This window comes from Entelurus aequoreus, linkage group LG05 (genome assembly GCF_033978785.1).
Source record: "Entelurus aequoreus isolate RoL-2023_Sb linkage group LG05, RoL_Eaeq_v1.1, whole genome shotgun sequence".
In the NCBI taxonomy this organism is placed as follows: Eukaryota; Metazoa; Chordata; class Actinopteri; order Syngnathiformes; family Syngnathidae; genus Entelurus; species Entelurus aequoreus.
Window position 1 is genome coordinate 59,793,664 of NC_084735.1, and position 15,995 is coordinate 59,809,658.

A 15,995-nucleotide genomic window follows, 5' to 3' on the forward strand; every position below is an offset into this window, starting at 1 on the left:
TATGATCAATCCGGTACAAGGATAAAGGAACGTAATGATTTAGATTGACAATTGCAGTGGTTGGCGGAAGCAACCCCAACCTCAAAGGAGAATGCCAATTCAGTAATTAAATGTTTTGTGAATGATCTAAAATCCCGACATGGTTTCCCCAAAAAGATTAGGTCAAACAACGGCACCCATTTTAAGAAAACAGGTTATCGTCTTCAGTCACAAGATCAGCACTTCTCAGGACCAGCAGCTTCCTAGGAAGGTGGAATGACCATGAGACCAAAATGGTAAGTTTGCAAAATGTAGAATTTGTGTGCCAGTTCCTCTGTGCAGATTTGAGGATGAAAGCAGCCACTCCAGATTCCCTTGCACTCGCTAAGAGGGGCACGGTCAAAGCCAATCCAGGACCAACACCCGATACCTGACTGGAAGGAACCGAGAGGAGAGACAACACCTTGCCAGCGATGACGAGAACAACTAAGGTTGCCAGCCAATGTGTCCACCGGGACTCCAGCAGCTGTGGAAAGAAGTGTCGGGAGTGCCGAAGCAGCGAGGAGGCCTGAAGCAAGCAGAGGGCTTGGACCAAAGCCCCACGCCCCATACTCTGCACCCGCCTTCCCCAAAGCCCCCACAGCTCCAACTCTACCTGAGTTTTCCCCAATTTCGGCCAGCACGCACCGGCCACTGAACAGTCTGCCCAATGGACTGAACCACACCCCAAGAAGAGACAGAGACAGACTGTTTGAGTGGATCTCTTTCTTCACCAAGGCAGCCAAAAGCCCAACGAGGTGTCGGCAGGCCATCAGCCTGAGGCACCACCGAGCCATCTATACGAGCACTAATCGAACATGGACTCATACGAAATTCAGTTGTGTGTTCAAAATCAATTGATAATTAACAATATTGGTAACTACATTCATTGCAAATGTCGGGAAAAATATTTTTGCAAATGTCTTACAGTCATAAGTCTATATACATTCATCTATTTATGTTCAATGATGTTCATGATCAAAGTATTTGTTATTCCTTTACTAAATCAAAGGGTAGGCCACTAATTGTGTTCTGTGAGATGGTTTTACTGCAGGCTGGTAAGCTCTGAAGGAGGGTCATAGACGGAATTTTTGCCTCGTATAAAAACATTGAGGTTTTTGCCTCTATCTGTGGTAGAGATTTAACTTAGTGGTCTACATCAGAAATTGTTTTGGTCCAGGGTCTTAAGACCCTGGAAGGCGGGTATGTAGTAGAATTTCTGACCTTTGACCTATATTGCATGTCTGTCAAGAATGTAATTTAATTTCTCTTCTATTCTGTGCCAATGGGACAAAAGTGAATATTAAGTCGTGCCAACCTGTCTACAGAATGTGTTGACTGTCTAAAGGATTCGAGTTGTTATGGAACAGATAGGGAAAACAAAAAGACATTGACGCACTAGATAACAAACAATGACCCACAAGAGACATATAAAAAATGGCAGAAGACCGGAACTCGACAGTGATTTTGGCTTGTGTGTGTCTTGTTTACTCCGGAGTAACATGTGGTCTGTCTGCACGGCCAACTTAATTCAACCTGCACTTCTGATAATGGGTAAATAAATGTGTTGTACTAAACTACTTTTGTTGCCTGCTTAAGCTTCGGACAATCCACTACACCACATTAGCAATGTATAGAGTGTATTTCTTTAAAGTTAAGACTAGTTTAAAGTTATCTTCATTGAAAAGTACAGTGCTTTTCCTTCAAAAATAAGGACATTTCAATGTGACCCCAAACTTTTGAACGGTAGTGTACATGTCCATGGTTTAATAGTATTGTTGATCTTCTGTTTATCCTTCCAGTCAGGGATTTATTTATTTTGTTTCTATCTGTATAGAGGCTTTGCAGTCACGTGGTTTTATCAAGTGACTTTGTGTTACGTCGCCATCTTGCCGGTCAACTGGTCAGCTCGTTCCTACGTGTTCGTACAGATTCAGTTTGATTTCTGCGCTACATTTTCACCGATTTCATCCGAATTATGGCTGATTTGCTATCCAATGAAGTTGTGCATTTGGATGAAGAGTCCAAGAAACGTTACCGAGAGAAGTTGAACCTTGTCGGCACAACGGATCCGTACCTTTTACCGAGAAGCATGCTAAAATCACCTGAGCATTTTGCAACAGCCGACCTGCCTGATCTCTCATATCCAGACATTTATAATTACCTCGTCGATTCACCATCTCCGTACACTGGAAAGGACCTTAAGGCATACAAGAGTCTGGATGCCTACAAGTATTTTAGCAGGTTTTGTGCATGATGGGCTGATATGGCTGATTCCAAACAAGAATGGATGCTTCTCATGACCAAGGTAAGGAAAAATCACACACAGAAGAGCCTACTGTCTGTTTACAAATCCGCGTGGCAGTAACAGTGTGATTGTGGAAAAACTACTGAAGTGATTCTAATGAAAACTCACATGGTTAAGCTGCCTTGCTGCTCTTGCTGCCTTTCTAAAAATGCACCCAGCATTTTCAACAATCATATTTGTATCATCCCATATTGTATTATTTCACATTTTGTGAAACAAATCAGGGGTAAATAGTTTGTTTACATACCTGATATGAAGTGTTCATTGCATATCCTTGTGTAAATCGTAGGTTTCCATCGTTCACGACAAATCGCCGCAATCCATTTATCGCGTTTTTGATGTTTGCCGGGAATCTATAGAAGCTAAGATTTGGTTTATCGCCTCGTCTATTGCTACATCCAACAGCACAGCAGGTTTCAGGTGTTGTTCCTGAAAACGCACCCCTGCCGTATAATGCACCCCCTGACGCGGATGCGCGCTTACGTCACTCGTTTCGAAAAGTATATCTAAACTCGGCTTTAATGACTGAAGTGGCTGAAATCGCCTCTTTTAAATCGCCTCTTTCGGTTCCAAGCTCAAATAGCAGCAGATCTAACAAGAAAGCGTGTGTGAGTCGTTGACGGGCACTGAACTGGTGACCGGCAAAATGGCCGCCAAGCTAATGTCACGTGGCTGATGACGTCAGCTGCAAAGCCTCTATTTAAGCCCGATGTGCTATCACGTTAGCTCAGTAGCTAAAGAGCTTCGCCGATGTATTGTCGTGGAGATAAAAGTCACTGTGAATGTCCATTTCGCGTTCTCGACTCTCATTTTCAAGAGGATATAGTATCCGAGGTGGTTTAAAATACAAATCCGTGATCCACAATAGAAAAAGGAGAAAGTGTGGAATCCAATGAACCCTTGTACCTAAGTTACGGTCAGAGCGAAAAAAGATACGTCCTGCACTGCACTGTAGTCCTTCACTCTCACTTTCCTCATCCACGAATCTTTCATCCTCGCTCAAATTAATGGGGTAATCGTCGCTTTCTCTGTCCGAATCTCTCTCGCTGCATTGTAAACAATGGGAAAATGTGAGGAGTCCTTCTTCCGGTGACGTCACGCTACTTCCGGTATAGGCAAGGCTTTTTTTAATCAGCGACCAAAAGCTGCGACCTTTATCGTCGTTGTTCTCTACTAAATCCTTTCAGCAAAAATATGGCAATATCGCGAAATGATCAAGTATGACACATACAATGGATCTGCTATCCCGTTTAAATAAAAATTAAACATTTCAGTAGGCCTTTAAGGAGAGGATGAACGGGGCCATGTATTGTGAGATTTTGGCCAAAAACCTCCTTCCCTCAGTCAGAGCATTGAAGAAGGGTTGTGGCTGGGTCTTCCAACATGACAATGACCTGAAGCACACAGCTAGGATAACCAAGGAGTGGCTCCATACGAAGCATATCAAGGTTCTGGAGTGGCCCGGCCAGTCTCCAGACCTAAATCCAATAGAAAATCTTTGGAGGGAACTGAAACTCTGTGTTGCTCAGCGACAGCCCCGAAACCTGACAGATCTAGAGAAGATTTGTGTGGAGGAGTGGGCCAAAATCCCTTTTGCCGTGTGTGCAGACCTGGTGAAGAACTATAGGAAACGTTTGACCTCTGTAATGCAAACAAAGGCTTCTGCAGTAAATATTAACACTGATGTTCTCATGTGTGCAAATACTTATGAACCCCAGTAACATACAAATAAATCATTTAAAAAATAATACAATGTAATTTCCGGATTTTTCTTTTTAGATTATGTCTCTAAAAGTGGAAATACATCTATGATGAACATTTCAGACTCTCCTTAACTTCTATGTGGGAGAAATTGCAAAATTGCAGGGTGTGCAAATACTTAAATATATATATGTATATATTTATATACAGTATATGTATGTGTGTCAATATGTGTATATAAATGTATATATATTAGGGATGTCCGATAAAGGCTTTTTTACCGATAGCCGATATTCCGATATTGTCCAACTCTTATTTACCAATACCGGTATCAACCGATACCGATATATACAGTCGTGGAATTAACACATTATTATGCCTAATTTGGACAACCAGGTATGGTGGGCAGCACGGTGGAAGAGGGGTTAGTGCGTCTGCCTCACAATACGAAGATCCTGGGTTCGATCCTGCGCTCAGGATCTTTCTGTGTGGAGTTTGCATGTTCTCCCTGTGACTGCGTGGGTTCCCTCCTGGTACTCCGGCTTCCTCCCACCTCCAAAGACATGCACCTGGGGATAGGTTGATTGGCAACACTAAATTGGCCCTAGTGTGTGAATGTGAGTGTGAATGTTGTCTGTCCATCTGTGTTGGCCCTGTGATGAGGTGGCGACTTGTCCAGGGTGTACCCCGCCTTCCGCCCGATTGTAGCTGAGATAGGCTCCGGCGCCCCCCGTGACCCCAAAGGGGATAAGCGGTAGAAAATGGATGAAGGTATGGTGAAAATAAGGTCCTGTTTAAAAAAATGTATTAATTAAAAACATTTTCTTGAATAAAAAATCAAGTAAAACAATATAAAAACAGTTACATAGAAACTAGTAATTAATGAAAATGAGTAAAATTAACTGTTAAAGGTTAGTTCTATTAGTGGACCAGCAGCACGCACAATCATGTGTGCTAACGGACTGTATCCCTTGCAGACTGTATTGATATATATTGATATATAATGTAGGAACCAGAATATTATTAACAGAAAGAAACAACCCTTTTGTGTGAATGAGTGAAAATGAGTGTAAATGGGGGAGGGAGTTTTTTTGGGTTGGTGCACTAATTGTAAGTGTATCTTGTGTTTTTTTTTTGTTGATTAAATTTTAAAAAAACAATACCGATAATAAAAAAAAAAATAAAAAAAAAATAAAAAAAAAAAAAAAAAAATATATATATATATATATATATATATATATATATATATATATATATATATATATATATATATATATATATATATATATATATATATATATACACACACAAACACATACAGTACAGGCCTAAAGTTTGGAGACACCTCATTCAATTTTTTTTCTTTATTTTCATGACTATGGTTGGAGATTGTCACTGAAGCCATCAAAACTATGAATGAACACATGCGGAGTTATGTACTTAACAAAAAAAAGGTGAAATAAGTGAAAACATGTTTTATATTCTAGTTTTTTCAAAATAGCCACTCTTCGCTCTTATTACTGCTTTGCACACTCTTGGCATTCTCTTGATGAGCTTCAAGAGGTAGTCACCTGTAATGGTTTTCACGTCACAGGTGTCATAGTTTTAATGCCTTCAGTGACAATCTACAATGTAAATAGTCTTTAAAATAAAGAAAACACATTGAAATGAGAAGGTGTGTCTAAACTTTTGGCCCGTACTGTACATATATACACATATGTATATATATATATATATATATATATATATATATATATATATATATATATATATATATATATATATATATATATATATATATATATATATATATATATATATATATATATATATATTTATATATATACATGTATATATGTACAGTACGGGCCAAATGTGTGTGTGTACATATATATATATATATATATATATATATATATATATATATATATATATACACACACATTTATAGATACATATACACAATATATATATATATATATATCCATCCATCCATCCATCCATCTTCTTCCGCTGATCCGAGGTCGGATCGCGGGGGCAGCAGCCTAAGCAGAGAAACCCAGACTTCCCTCTCCCCAGCCACTTCGTCCAGCTCTTCCCGGGGGATCCCGAGGCGTTCCCAGGCCAGCCGGGAGACATAGTCTTCCCAACGTGTCCTGGGTCTTCCCCGTGGCCTCCTACCGGTCGGACGTGCCCTAAACACCTCCCTAGGGAAGCGTTCGGGTGGCATCCTGACCAGATGCCCGAACCACCTCATCTGGCTCCTCTCGATGTGGAGGAGCAGCGGCTTTACTTTGAGCTCCCCCCGGATGGCAGAGCTTCTCACCCTATCTCTAAGGGAGAGCCCGCCACCCGGCGGAGGAAACTCATTTCGGCCGCTTGTACCCGTGATCTTGTCCTTTCAGTCATAACCCAAAGCTCATGACCATAGGTGAGGATGGGAACGTAGATCGACCGGTAAATTGAGTGCTTTGCCTTCCGGCTCAGTTCCTTCTTCACCACAACGGATCGATACAGCGTCCGCATTACTGAAGACGCCGCACCGATCCGCCTGTCGATCTCACGATCCACTCTTCCCTCACTCGTGAACAAGACTCCGAGGTACTTGAACTCCTCCACTTGGGGCAGGGTCTGCTCCGCAACACGGAGATGGCACTCCACCCTTTTCCGGGCGAGAACCATGGACTCGGACTTGGAGGTGCTGATTCTCATCCCAGTCGCTTCACACTCAGCTGCGAACCGATCCAGTGAGAGCTGAAGATCCTGGCCAGATGAAGCCATCAGGACCACATCATCTGCAAAAAACAGAGACCTAATCCTGCAGCCACCAAACCAGATCCCCTCAACGCCTTGACTGCGCCTAGAAATTCTGTCCATAAAAGTTATGAACAGAATCGGTGACAAAGGGCAGCCTTGGCGGAGTCCAACCCTCACTGGAAACGTGTCCGACTTACTGCCGGCAATGCGGACCGAACTCTGGCACTGATCATACAGGGAACGGACCGCCACAATCAGACAGTCCGATACCCTATACTCTCTGAGCACTCCCCACAGGACTTCCCGAGGGACACGGTCGAATGCCTTCTCCAAGTCCACAAAACACATGTAGACTGGTTGGGCAAACTCCCATGCACCCTCAAGGACCCTGCCGAGAGTATAGAGCTGGTCCACAGTTCCACGACCAGGACGAAAACCACACTGTTCCTCCTGAATCCGAGGTTCGACTATCCGGCGTAGCCTCCTCTCCAGCACACCTGAATAGACCTTACCGGGAAGGCTGAGGAGTGTGATCCCATGATAGTTAGAACACACCCTCCGGTTCCCCTTCTTAAAGAGAGGAACCACCACCCCGGTCTGCCAATCCAGAGGTACCGCCCCCGATGTCCACGCGATGCTGCAGAGTCTTGTCAACCAAGACAGCCCCACAGCATCCAGAGCCTTAAGGAACTCCGGGCGGATCTCATCCACCCCCGGGGCCTTGCCACCGAGGAGCTTTTTAACTACCTCAGCAACCTCAGCCCCAGAAATAGGAGAGCCCACCACAGATTCCCCAGGCACTGCTTCCTCATAGGAAGACGTGTTGGTGGGATTGAGGAGGTCTTCGAAGTATTCCCTCCACCGATCCACAACATCCGCAGTCGAGGTCAGCAGAACACCATCCTCACCGTACACGGTGTTGATATTGCACTGCTTCCCCTTCCTGAGGCGGCGGATGGTGGTCCAGAATCGCTTCGAAGCCGTCCGGAAGTCGTTTTCCATGGCTTCCCCGAACTCCTCCCATGTCCGAGTTTTTGCCTCCGCGACCGCCGAAGCTGCACACCACTTGGCCTGTCGGTACCTGTCCGCTGTCTCAGGAGTCCTATAAGCCAAAAGAACCCGATAGGACTCCTTCTTCAGCTTGACGGCATCCCTCACCGCCGGTGTCCACCAAAGGGTTCTAGGATTACCGCCACGACAGGCACCAACTACCTTGCGGCCACAGCTCCAATCAGCCGCCTCGACAATAGAGGCGCGGACATGGTCCATTCGGACTCAATGTCCAGCACCTCCCTCGTGACATGTTCAAAGTTCTTCCGGAGGTGGGAATTGAAACTCTCTCTGACAGGAGACTCTGCCAGACATTCCCAGCAAACCCTCACAATGCGTTTGGGCCTGCCAGGTCTGTCCGGCATCCTCCCCCACCATCGCAGCCAACTCACCACCAGGTGGTGATCGGTAGAAAGCTCCGCCCCTCTCTTCACCAGAGTGTCCAAAACATGAGGCCGCAAATCCGACGACACAACTACAAAGTCGATCATGGAACTGCGGCCTAGGGTGTCCTGGTGCCAAGTGCACATATGGACACCCTTATGTTTGAACATGGTGTTCGTTATGTACAATCTGTGACGGGCACAAAAGTCCAATAACAAAACACCGTTCGGGTTCAGATCCGGGCAGCCATTCTTCCCAATCACGCCTCTCCAGGTTTCACTGTCGCTGCCAACATGAGCGTTGAAGTCCCCCAGTACAACGAGGGAATCACCCGGGGGAGCACTTTCAAGTACTCCCTCGAGCGAATCCAAAAAGGGTGGGTACTCTGAGCTGCGGTTTGGCGCACAAGCGCAAACCACAGTCAGGACCCTTCCCCCACCCGAAGGCGGACGGAAGATACCCTCTCGTCCACCGGGTTGAACTCCAACATGCAGGCTCTGAGCCGGGGGGCAACAAGAATTGCCACCCCAGCCCGTCGCCTCTCACTGCCGGCAACGCCAGAGTGGAAGAGAGTCCAGCCCCTCTCGAGAGAACTGGTTCCAGAGCCCTTGCTGTGCGTCGAAGTGAGTCAGATTATGTCTAGCTCCACCTCGCGCACTAGCTCAGGCTCCTTCCCCCCCAGCGAGGTGATGTTCCACGTCCCAAGAGCTAGCTTCTGTAGCCGAGAATCGGACCGCCAAGTGCCCTGCCTTCGGCTACCACCCAGCTCACATCGCACCCGACCTCTATGACCCCTGCTATGGGTGATGAGCCAATTGGAGGGGGAACCCATGTTGCCTCTTCGGGCTGTGCCCGGCTGGGCCCCATGGGGACAGGCCCGGCCACCAGGCGCTCGCCATCGTGCCCCACCTCCGGGCCTGGCTCCAGAGGGGGGCCCCGGTGACCCGCGTCCGGGCGAGGGAAATCTGGGTCCATAGTTTTTATTTTTCATTGAGGTCTTCGAGCTGCTCTTTGTCTGATCCCTCACCTAGGACCAGTTTGTCTTGGGAGACCCTACCAGGGGGCATAAAGCCCCCGGACAACATAGCTCCTAGGATCATTGGGACACGCAAACTCCTCTACCACGGTAAGGTGGCAGCTCATATATATATATATTTATATATATATATATATATATATATATATATATATATATATATATATATATATATATATATATATATATATATATATATATATATATATATATATATATATATATATATATATATATATATATATATATATATATATATATGTATATATATATATATATATATATACACACACACACATTTATAGATACGTATACACTATATATATATATATATATATATATATATATATATATATATATATATATATATATATATATATATATATATATATATATATATATATTGTGTATACGTATCTATACATGTGTGTGTGTGTGTATATATATATATATATATATATATATATATATATATATATATATATATATATATATATATATATATATATATATATATGTATATATGTAAATATGTGTGTGTGTGTTTTTGTATTTCTACCCTTCTTGAGACATCAACAAGGAAAAGTTAAGACCGAAATCATGGTCCCAATACGGAAAACCATTGCATTTAATAGAGAATGTCTCATTTGCACCTCTGGTGGTGAAATCTATCAAAATTAGAGTGGTTCCAAAAAGGAGGGATTTTTCAAATTGACTGTGTGTCTGTTTTAAAAGTGCTCCCAATCTGGTCAACAAATGAAATAACAAGTGTGCGTAAAAATTTGAAGTGCTCCCCCTCTGGCCAACATATGTAATAACAAGTGTGTGTAAGAAGTTGAAATGCGCCCCCTTTGGTCAAAATAAATTTAAAAAAATAAATATGTATATAGAGACGTAATGTAATAACCTGAAGTCAATAATGAAGATTAAAACCCAATTACAAACAAAAAAATAAAATAACTAAAAGCTTATCTTTTTTATATTTGTATAGTATGTATATATTAATGTTGTAAATACAAATCTTTATATATCTAGAAAGGGTGGTCCTAAAGAGGCAGGCATTTTTTAGAGGTCTCAAGAAGGTAAGAAATACAAGAATGTGTGCGCGCGTGTGTGTGTGTGCGTGTGTGTTCAATGAAGTGAAGTCATTCTGCTGACACCAGCTGCTGAAATAATTGCTCATAACTCAATGACGTCACCAACATAAGATCTAACTGATTCCCACTGATTATATATTTTCAACTGTGAAATACTGCAGTAGAAATATGGTCGTCAGTGCAGGCGCTTCTTCTTGAACACAATTGTACACAAATAAATGCGCGAAAAAAATGTAAGTATTTGTTTCAACAGCATAAATGTTCAGCGTGTGAATAAATGTGATTGTTTGACACAATGGCGCAGTGACGCGGCAGGAACATGGCGGATCATAGGACCAAGGGGATATATATTTAATAAAGTTTATGAGGGTGCGCGCAGCAGTCAGTGAGAGACAAGCAGAAAATGTTTGCATGACGAAGCAAACAAAGACAGATTTATCGATCCGACCATCGAGATGTTTACACATTAAATACGTGTTTGCTTTGACGTGTTCCGAGCGAACAAGACGTGAGAATATGGAACACATTTCCACCGAGCAGGTCTTGGATCACATCTAGCGGGTCTACAGCACCACTACATGACATCAGCAGGAATCTAAGCGGAACATTTTGAGTGCCTCTTTCACACCGGAAGAGGAGCTTCGACGCTCATTTGGGTGAGTGCAACTTTTATTGTTATCTTATTAAACATGCCTTCTTCCATGTGTACGCACGCGCGTGCGCGTGTTGAAAATGATGGGACAAATGAAAATGTAAAAAAGGCCGCGCCCGTCATTGCTGTCATGTATTGTAGTATTGTAGTATTATATCGTAGTGCAGTAGCGTGTTGTGCTAGTACTTGAATGAAAGATTCACAACGACAGACAATGTTTTGGATGGCAGCCACTTTCCACACTTGTTTGTATGCAAATATGAACAGTACATATGTATATATGCACGGTACATATATGTATGTACTGTACATATGTCTTAAATATATTTACAGTTCATATGTATACAACATACAGTACATATACTGCAGTGACAGTAACCTGCCTTAAATGCTTGCCATCCACACACACACACACACACACACACACACACACACACACACACACACACACACACACACACACACACACACACACACACACACACACACACACACACACACACACACACACACACACACTCACACACACACGCACACACATTCTTGTATTCCTCACCTTCTTGAGACCTGAGGAAAATGCCTACCTCTTTAAGACCACCTTTTCTAGATATATAAAGCTGTGTATTTACAACATTAATAATATATACAAACTGCAAATATAAAAAAGGTACGCTTTTAGTACAGTTTTTGAATGTTTTGTTTGTAATTGGTTTTTAATCTTCATTATTTACTTCAAGTTATTACAGAATGTCTCTCTCTCTCTCTCTCTCTCTCTCTCTCTCTCTCTCTCTCTCTCTCTCTCTCTATATATGTATATATATATATATATATATATATATATATATATATATATATATATATATTTTTTTTTTAAATACATTTTGGCCAAAGGGGGCACATTTCAATTTCTTAAACACACTTATTACATATGTTGGCCAGAGGGGGAGCACTTCAAATTTTTACACACACTTGTAATTTCATATGTTGACCATAGGGGGAGCACTTTTAAAACCGACACAGTCAATTTGAAAAATTCCTCCTTTTTGTGTCCACCCTAATTTTGATAGATTTCACCACCAGGAGTGCAAATGAGACATTCTCTATTAGATGCAATGGTTTTCCGTATTAGGACCGTGATTTATGTCCTCACTTGTTCACCGGTCCTCATATGGAAGGTACTTTTCCTTGTTGATGTCTCAAGAAGGGTAGAAATGCAAGAACACGCACACACACACACACACACACACACACACACCCCACTGACATGCTGCACTGTAAGGTGTAGGTAAGGTAGTAAACATCCATTATTACTGTGTGTATAAGCTATAATAATAATATGAAATAAAAGTGGAAGTGATGACTGAATCACATCATCAATATGAAATATGAACTGTTTAGTTTTGTTCATTGGTGAAAAAGGTTGGCATTGTGAAACTTTGAAAAATGTCCCATTCATTTCAATGGCAATTGCTGGAAAAGGTGGAATAAAAAAAACAAAAAAAAACAAATAGCTTGAAGGTCCTGAATGAGCTAAACTGGTTGCTGTTGGAACTGTTTGAATGGGTCGAGAAATGAACCATTTTCAACTGAGAAATGGTATTACGGAATTCCTGGTATTTCGGGAAAACCGGGAATTTTTACAATTTCAAAAACCATCTTAGTTTTTTGACCTGACTAAGAAGAATGTTTTGACAGAGAAACGGTTGAAATGTGTGTTGAAGGAGTAATCGAAAGAAAAAAAGGCGGAAATAGGGCTTTGAAAACCGTGAATTCCTTGATTTGTTTTAACTTGATGAGTGGAATGATTTGAAGGTGGAATGGTTTGAATGGTTGAAAAATGTGAGAATTATGGAAGTTTTAAAAATGCCCCCTTTAATGTGGAAGGGAACAATTCCCCAGAAAATGGGAATTCTGGGAACTTCAGGATTTTTTTGAGAATTTTTGATGGCGAGCACACGTCCATCCATCCATCCATTTTGTTCCGCATATCCGAGGTCGGGTCGCGGGGGCAGCAGCCTAAGCAGGGAAACCCAGACTTCCCTCTCCCCAGCCACTTCATCCAGCTCTTCCCGGGGGATCCCGAGGCGTTCCCAGGCCAGCCGGGAGACATAGTCTTCCCAACGTGTCCTGGGTCTTCCCCGTGGCCTCCTACCGGTCGGACGTGCCCTAAACACCTCCCTAGGGAGGCGTTCGGGTGGCATCCTGACCAGATGCCCGAACCACCTCAACTGGCTCCTCTCGATGTGGAGGACATTGTGTAATAGTTAATTAAATATTAATAATAACATAATATAACAGTATATATTATATACTGTGTATATAATATGTAAGTATTACATATATGTTATATTTTATATTGCTACTATGGTACATTTTTAGTCTACTTTATACCTTTTGTTTTCGCCCTATTTTTCTTCCCTTGTGTGCATCCTTTGTAACTGAGCTACTGTGTGGAACAATTTCCCTTGTGGATCATTAAAGTTTGTCTAAGTCTAAGTCCTGAATGGGCTGAACATTTTGAAGCTGGAATGGTTAAAATTGAATGAAAAATGTGGAAGGAGTAGGGCATCAAAAAAGGTTACGGAATAATAAGATTAGGCAGGAATAATAATAATAAATAGATGCATTTTTGTGTAGAATTGCATAAGTGTTATGAACACAATGTTATTAATAAGGTACACAAACATCATTGTAGCGTTAGCGTGGCGACCATCAAATTAATTTTCATTGAGGGCCACATCGCAGTTATGGTTGCCCTCAGAGGGCTGTTTTTCACAGTGAATAATATATTAATCTAAATGAATATATATACACTATATTGCCAAAAGTATTTGGCCATCCATCCAAATGATCAGAATCAGGTGTCCTAATCACTTGGCCAGGCCACAGGTGTGTAAAATCAAGCAGTTAGGCATGGAAAGAATGGGTCGCTCCCAGGAGCTCAGTGATTTCCAGCGTGGAACTGTCATAGGATGCCACCTTTGCAACAAATCCAGTCGTGAAATTTTCTGGCTCCTAAATATTCCAAAGTCAACTGTCGGCTTTATTAGAAGAGTTTGGGAACAACAGCAACTCAGCCACAAAGTGGTAGGCCACGTAAACTGACAGAGAGGGGTAAGCGGATGCTGAAGCGCATAGTGCAAAGAGGTCGCCGACTTTCTGCACAGTCAGTTGCTGCAGAGCTCCTGAATTTTGAATGCTCCAGGATACCAAAACATTTTGGACAATTCCAAGCTCCCAACCTTGTGGGAACAGTTTGGAGCGGGCACCTTCCTCTTCCAACATCACTGTACACCAGTGCACAAAGCAAGGTCCATAAAGACATGAATGACAGAGTCTGGTGTGGATTAACTTGACTGGCCTGCAAATAGTCCTGACCTGAACCCGATAGAACACCTTTGGGATGAATCAGAACGGAGACTGAGAGCCAGGTCTTCTCGACCAACATCAGTGTGTGACCTCACTAATGCGCTTTTGGAAGAATGGTGGAAAATTCCTATAAACACACTCCACAACCTTGTGGACAGCCTTCCCAGATGAGTTGAAGCTGTAATAGCTGCAAAAGGTGGACCGACATCATATTGAACCCTACGGGTTAGGAATGGGATGGCACTTCAAGTTCATATGTGAGTCAAGGCAGGTGGCCAAATACTTTTGGCAATATAGTGTACGTATGACTTCTGGTTGTTCTTACCGACCTCGAAGCAATTATATTTTATACATGGTGTATTGATAAGTGGGACCAGTAGATTGCAGTCACACATTAGAGATACGTGTGGACTGCAAGTTGACTGACGCTTGTTCATTAAATGACACCAGCAAGCCCGAAACCTAAATGTTTCACTCACTACGTTTCCATGCACTAAATAAGTCTGAATTCTCAAATAGTTTTTTTGTATTTTCACACCTACATGTGAAGTCCAAGTCTCCATGCACACTCTTTAATGCGACTATTGGTCATACATCATGTGTACACTGGGGGGCGCTTCTTTCATTTTAGCACTGATAAATGAATACCTTTTTTCGTTTTACCTACGACGTCACGTCACATAGCCATCTACGGATCCTCACAACTTGTTTTAAGTGATGTCCGCTGTAATATTGGCACAGATTACAAATATTAAGTCTCTAATGGGGCGGCGTGGCGAAGTTGGTAGAGTGGCCGGGCCAGCAATCGGAGGGTTGCTGGTTACTGGGGTTCAATCCCCACCTTCTACCATCCTAGTCACGTCCATTGTGTCCTTGGGCAAGACACTTCACCCTTGCTCCTGATGGCTGCTGGTTAGCGCCTTGCATGGCAGCTCCCGCCATCAGTGTGTGAATGTGTGTGTGAATGGGTGAATGTGGAAATACTGTCAAAGCGCTTTGAGTACCTTGAAGGTAGAAAAGCGCTATACAAGTATAACCCATTTATCATTTATTTATTTATAATGGCTATGCTGATGTTAAATAGCAGACAATATCAATAAATTATTTTGGATTGCCCTACGAACATGACCAAGAATGTATCTAGGCGGATGCAAGTCCGAAGCAAAGAAAGACTGGCGGAAACGTTTTTTCTAAAGCACTTTTCGGACAAAGAATCATGGAAACACAACTTTGAAATGTCTGAGTTCTTTCAAAAGATGATTGAGAATATAAAATGTATTAAATGTTTTAGTACGACTTTGGTAAACTACAAAGCTGCACAGCTTGATGGGTTGTCAGCGCATTACGGCTTCTGTCGTTAGACATGCTGTGCTTCAACATACAGCGTTATTGTGCCGTGTGTAAAATGACCCCAAAATGGCACCGTTTTGTTTCGACCCATTATGCAAAACCAACTTTTCTTACCTATTGGTACCTGCTTTTGTGTATTTGTAATCTGCATAAATCCCAAACATTTGCCGTGTCCGCCATTGTTGCTTGTGCCGTAGTCCATAAACTCCTTCTTTTTCTCTCTCCTCTTGTTGTGAGGCTTTTATCATCCGCTGTTTCCATTTCTATAAAGTA

At 42.5% G+C, this 15,995-nt stretch overlaps 1 protein-coding gene across 10 annotated transcripts in view; it reads left to right on the forward strand.

The window, feature by feature from the left end:
- The first annotated feature begins 10,643 nt into the window (after positions 1 to 10,643).
- Positions 10,644 to 15,995, forward strand: part of camkk1a (calcium/calmodulin-dependent protein kinase kinase 1, alpha a) — a 207,455-nt gene continuing 202,103 nt past the window's right edge. For 9 of the 10 annotated variants that reach the window (XR_009826310.1, XR_009826311.1, XR_009826313.1 and 6 more), the window contains exon 1: positions 10,644 to 11,007. The gene's annotated coding sequence lies outside the window, so the exon portion shown is untranslated. The remainder of the gene's footprint in view (positions 11,008 to 15,995) is intronic. The other variant, XM_062048495.1, reaches the window with a different exon arrangement.